Source organism: Tasmannia lanceolata, unplaced genomic scaffold, assembly GCF_043159265.1.
Source record: "Tasmannia lanceolata isolate RefF3 unplaced genomic scaffold, GAP_Taslan_0.1 ptg000029l, whole genome shotgun sequence".
Classification (NCBI taxonomy): Eukaryota; Viridiplantae; Streptophyta; class Magnoliopsida; order Canellales; family Winteraceae; genus Tasmannia; species Tasmannia lanceolata.
In genome coordinates, this window is record NW_027518706.1 from 40830 (window position 1) to 47452 (window position 6623).

A 6623-nucleotide genomic window follows, 5' to 3' on the forward strand; every position below is an offset into this window, starting at 1 on the left:
TCTCTGATAAATCCGGCTTGTAGCAGTTTCTCCACTTCGGCTTTTATGTGAGTTTGGCGCTCTACTGCGAAGTTCCTCTTTTTTTGTCAGAAGGGTATGAGGGTCGGATTTATGTTTAACCTGTGAACGGCCATTTTCGGGGGTATACCGAGCATGTCCTGAGCGGACCACGCGAACACGTCTTTGTTGGCTATGAGGAAACTGATCATTTGGTCTCATAAGGTGCCTTTTAGCAAGGAACTAATCCGGACTTGCTTCTCTGGTTGATCTTCGGTTATAGGGATGGAGTCTAGCTCCTCAGCAGGCTCCCCTCTAATTGTACGGGCCCGCTCCCGGGGGTCTTCACTCCTGATCGTGAAGTTTTCGGCCGGGGCGTTGCTTCCTCTCAAGCTTGCCCCGTAGCATTGGCGTGCTATCATCTGCTGCCCCCGAACTTCTCCTATCCCGGTTTGAGTGGGGAACTTCATCTTGAGGTGGGGGGTGGAGACTACCGCTCCCAAGTCTCTCAGAGCGGGGCGCCCTATGATGGCACTGTAGGTGAAAGGTATGTCTACGACCATGAAGGTGGTCAAGATGGTCTTTTGGAGGGGGTACCTTCCAAAGGTTACGGGTAAGTCGATTTTGCCATTGACCCGCACTGATGCCCCGGAGAACCCGTAGATGGAGTACTCTGCGGGTCCTAGTCTCCCCTCGCCCAGTTTCATCTCTTCAAAGGTTCCGAGGTGCAGCACATTGACGGAGCTCCCCGTGTCAACCAAAATTTTTCTTATGTCGAAGTTGGCGACAATTAGCCTAACGACCAGTGCGTCGTCGTGCGGAACTCGTAGTCCGTTGAGGTCTTCGGAGGAGAAAGTGATGACCTGATCGTCATGGGGAGGATTCGTCCGGGCCTTTTTGGAAGGTATTTCCAGGGAGAACAGCCGCTCCGCGTACGCTCGTCGACCGGCTGTTGTTGGTCCTCCCGCCGCGGGTCCACCTGCGATGATGTTAATTTTTTCGACAATGGCCTACGGCTGTTTGTGGGCCTACGGCCGTTCAGGGGGCTCTTCTTTCTTGGGGTGCTGGTGGCGGTGTGTGTCACGCCTGCTGCGGGATTGGTGTCTGCTCCGGGAGCGATACCTGCTGAGGGATCGGCATCGGCTACTGGATCGGCGTCGGCTACTGGACCGGCGCCTGCTACGCGACTGGCGCCTGCTTCTGAGTTCGTCGGCGGGGTGATGGGCTTCGTGCGAGTTTTCGAAAGGGCTCCTGAGGTAATGATTTATATGCCCCTCCTCGGCCAGTTTTTCTAACTGGAGCCTGAGGTGGAAACAATGGTCAGTTTCGTGGTCGTGGTCCCCGTGGAAATTGCAGAACTTTCTGGTGGACCGCTTCTTCGGGTCCGTGGTCATTCTCTTGAGGGGGTCAGGAGACCCTGATCTCTGATAGCGAGCAGGACATGGGAGAGGGGAACCTTCAGGGGGCGCTTCCCAGCATTTCAAAGACGGGGACGGGGTTCCGGCTTGCTTGTCTTTCCTCGGCCCATGGCCTCATGACCCTTCGGCCATCGTTGCTTTTTCTTTCCTCGGGGCCGGATCGGCCCCGCTCTCGTGCACATGCTTCTTCCGCTCGGTCCGGTCTGGTTCTTCGGTTCTAATGGCTAATTATTAATTATTAATTATAATTTATAAAAACTTTTAATTAAAGTTATAATATAAGTTACTTTCTTATTATAAGAATAGTATTAACTATTACTTATTAATATTATAAGTAATTTATATTATTAAGTATATGTATAATAGAAATATAAAAATATTATATATATATATATATATATATATTCAAAGTTCGGTTCTTCAGTTCCGGAACCGAACCGAGAACATTAGACCCGGAACCGAACCGAATAAGTTCGGTTCTTCATCAGTGGAACCGAACCGGACCAAAAATATTTTTTTACAGTTCGGTTCCGGTTCGGTTCTGGTTCGGTTCTGGCCACCCCTAGGTGGTAGCATGCTTCAGTGTTGCGACCGCTATTTAGACGTCTATGTTGGAAAGTTGGGCTAGCTCGGCGTTGAATTTTAACATGAAGTCTCTTAGCTTCCTTGTCGGAGGGCTAAGAGGGCATCCGCCGGATCGTGGCGGAGGCGGTTGTTTGCAAATCTTGCGCTGAACTTCCTTCCGAATTCGTGAAGGATGCGATGGAGTCGGGCTCCAGTCTCATGTACCAGTCGTTAGCGGTCTTTCTTAACAGGGAGGCAAAGGCTCTGCACATAAATCCGTCCGATGCGCCCTGGAGCGTCATTACCCTTTTGAAAGTTTGGAGGAACTCAAGAGGGTCTGTGCTCCCATCGTACAAACTAAAACGGGAGAGGTCTACTCCTGCTTCCACTGGGGTTTTTAAGACCTCCGAGGTGAACGGGGATGCCGTTTCCCTCTCCCACTCGTCGAGGATGTCGTAGGCGTAAGGCTATTTCATTTCCCATTTTACTTCTCGGATTTGCCTTTGCAGGTCGGCTAGTAGGTCCAGTCCGGGGGGTTGCGCTGAGGTCGCTACCTCCTCTGTCCGAGCTGGGGATGGTTCCTGGAAGCGAGCCGTCCGGACAGGGGGAGCGCGGCTTAGCATAGCTTGCTTTCCGTCGTTTCGCTGGTGCCCCCTGGCTGTGGGAGGCAAAGGGTGTGGGACATGATCCCGCGAGAGGGGCGTGGGGCGAGCCGCCGCGCGCTCTCTCTTGGTCTCTCGTTCCCACGCGATTGGCGTGTGCATTTTATTTGTTGATTTGAATTCGTCTTTCCTGTGGACTTGGGATCACTAAGGCAATCCGAATTCCACACGAAAGAGACTGACAGAGTCGCCACCTAGATGTGGGATCTAGGACCCGTAATTAACCAGAAATCTAGACTCGCTACCTGGTTACGAGAATGGAAGGTATGGGGAGTTATCCGCCACATGCACCATTCCTGCCCGATAATCGGTCTTCGATTCCAAAAGTTAACTCTTTTAAATTTATTTTAAATGGCTCATTCAACTCTATGTTAATGTGCGAACTAAGTGACATGCATCCTAGAATTTAATTTCAATGTGAATCCTAGATGTGTATCTTGATTTATTAATTTGTCTGGATTCATTCTAAGTGAAAGTTCTCCTAGAATTCTAATTTCATGGAAAACCCTAACTGATTTGATTAAGTATTTACAAGAAAATTAATATACAAAACACCACAATTTGTTGTGGTGCCGACTCGCGGGTGGTATGCCGTCAGACATCCAAGCTGCCTACGTACCCAAGCCTCACTGGGATCAGAGTCGACGTAGTTCGGTGCACCTAAGCTAAGCTACATATGCCTAACTCAACTAAGACACCGACCTAGACGGGATTGACTGTTTCAACAGTTTTAAGAGAAGTTGTTTAATTCAAGTTGAGGATTTTATTATCTTAGGATTTCATCGAAGATGCTATATGATTCTTATCTAAATGCAAGTTGTCCCTTAGACTAATGCAGGTTAGCCTACATCCTAGTCTACTAGGCATGTCTTAGGGAAAGATGAGGTGACTAGTGTAACTAGACCTATGGTACGGTTGCTATACATAGCAAGCGTCCGTGATGAGGCTGGACTCCTAACTCTAGGACTCCCTAAAACTTAGGACACGACACAACACTAGTGTTCCTAAATTGGGCTCTAATGGTTCTTAGATTGGAAACCATAATCCAATGGTTCCGGAAGACTCGAGACAAATCAATTCAAATTCTTGAAGTTAATTAATTTCAGATTTCATGGATTTTCGATTTATGGACACTTGAGGATTACCAATGGTTCTAGGGTTCACCAATTTCGGCCCAGAATAGCATCCAAGGAAGGGAATCGTGCGTTCTTTCTTTGTGCAATTTAGTACTTAGGTTATGGCATCTTATTGCCTGGCAAATCTCAGGATTTCCGTGGACAGTAACCTCGGAGCCAACAACATGCTATAGCTTAAATATTCAAATTGTCAAAGATCGGTTGCAATTGGGATACGATTATGGATGCACTGGCCATTTTTCCAGGAAAATCTAAAGATCCTAAAATTTCTGTTTCAATGGATTAAGGAGTGAACATGTGACAGAATTTAAAAGTTCTTTAGGAATTTTTACAATAATTTTTAATTAATTTCGAATTTTCAATGGATTTTAACAATTTTAAGCCTATGAGTGGTTTTACAAGTGAAATTGTTGCAAATAAATTCGAAATGATTTGAAATTTCAACAGCAGCAAGATGGGAATGTATGTAGCTTACTGGATGAGTTTTATAGATTTTTATGTTAAATTCATATTTAATCTTGATTTATCAATTCAATGACCAGATTGCAAATTAACACAGAAACTACAAGAAATAGAAATTTAAATTCTATGAAATTTCTACAGATATAAGATATGAATAGACATAGCATGCTGTGAGAATTTCATAAATTTTAAAGGCTATTTACTACCAATTTCGGATTTTACAAGTTTCAGACCAGATTGTGAATTAACACTACATCCCATATGAAAACAGATCCAAAGAACTTGAAACTTTTACAGAAACAAGGAATATGGAATATATGACTACTGTAAAAATTGGAAGAATTTTAATGGTGATCTAGTGTCAGTAACAATTCTCACAAAATCTGATAATTTTCAAAGAAAGTATTAAATAATATACCAAATAAACTCCAAAAATCGTTACAAATTCATGGTAGAATGTGTCAGTATCATAGTATTTTTTCACGAAATTGCATTAATTTTGGAGTCTGTTTAGTATATAATTTATGTTTCTTTGTCAAAAGATGTTTTTTTTTTTTGAAGAGTTTTCTATTTTTAAAACACGATTTGCGGAAAAATTCGGAAAAATTCGAAAAACAATGTACCTACCTGTGGTGAAGATCTCCGCCCAATCCAAGAGTTAAGAACAATCGCCGCCGCCGATCCGCTCCGCCGTCTTTCGCTTTCTCTTTCTTCTTTTTTATTTTTTTTATTTTTTTGTTTCCCTCACTGTTGATAGAGGAAGTGATTGGAAGAAGGATTTTTATGAGATGAGCCACCTTGGTCCTCTTTTCTTCCTCTCATCCCCTCTTCCTCTCCTCTCTTTATATAGTGAAAAACTTAGTGGGAGAAGATGGAGAGGTGGAAAATAAAAAATGAGAATGGTGGGTATGGTGGAGAATATATAATGGTAATGGTGGGAATGGTGGTGGGAATAATGGAATATATAATGGAATAGTGGGAATGGTGGTGGGAATAATGGAATAGATAATGGAATAGTGGGAATGGTGGTGGGAATAATGGAATAGATAATGAGAATGGTGGGAATGGTGATGGAAATAATGGAATATATAATGGGATGGTGGGAATGGTGGTGGGAATAATGGAATATATAATGGAATGGTGGGAATGGTGGTGGGAATCATGGAATATATAATGGTAATGGAGATAATGGTGTTATTTTAAAAGGGAAAAATAAAGTTAGTGGAAATGGTAGAGAAAGTTAAGTCATGCTAATGGTGAGTCCCACTTTGGGGGTTCCGCACAAGCGGGTCCCACATCAGCGGGTCCCACACAAACGGGTCCCACACTAGCAGGTCCCACACTAGCAGGTCCCACACCAGCGGGTCCCACACAAACGGGTCCCACACTAGCAGGTCCCACACTAGCAGGTCCCACACTAGCAGGTACAAATTCTCCCTAGTTTAGATTTTTCTGAATAATCCTTCTCAACATTTAGCGGGAAAATGCGAAACACGACGGAAATGACCAAAAATATTTAGAAATGTAACAAACGGATGCGGGAAAGAAAGACATTGGAAAACCGACGGAAAACAAACCCTAATTTCTTTATCGATTAAGGTAGAGCAAAATGGGGTGTCTACAGATGCCCCTCTTTGGTAGAGATGACGTAGTCATCGAATACCAAAGTCAAAATGACAGAGCCATTTTGCGTAGCTTTAATCGACAAAAGACTCTACACAAAACGGAACTTAGACGCAAACATTTACTACCTAATGCAAGGCCCTAAATGAAATCCTAGAATTAGAACATAATAAGAAATCCTGATGCGGTGCCGTTTACAAACGAGCAACGAGAGAATGAGATACCACTTTCGAATGGATTCCGAAGAGAAAGAACAAAGATCGTTCTCAAGCGGTTTTTTTTTTTTTTTTTTTTTTTTTTTTTTTTTTTTTTTTTTTTTTTTTTTTAAAGAAAATGAGACATCTTTCACAAGCGGGCTCAAGGAGGATAAGAGACCATTCACAAATGGACTCAGAAAATGAGGTACCGTTTACAAACGGGCTCAAAGAGAACACGGGACCATTCACAAATGGACTCGAGAAACGAGGCACCGTTCACAAACGGGCTCAAGGAGAACATGAGACCATTCACAAATGGACTCAGAAAATGAGGTACCGTTCACAGACGGGCTTAAGGAGAGGACGAGACCATTCACAAATGGACTCGAGAAACGAGGCACTGTTCACAAACGTGCTCAAGGAGAACATGAGACCATTCACAAATAGACTCAGAAAATGAGGTACCGTTCACAAACGGGCTCAAAGAGAAGACGAGACCATTCACAAATGGACTCGAGAAACGAGGCACCGTTCACAAACGGGCTCAAGGAGAATAAGAGACCA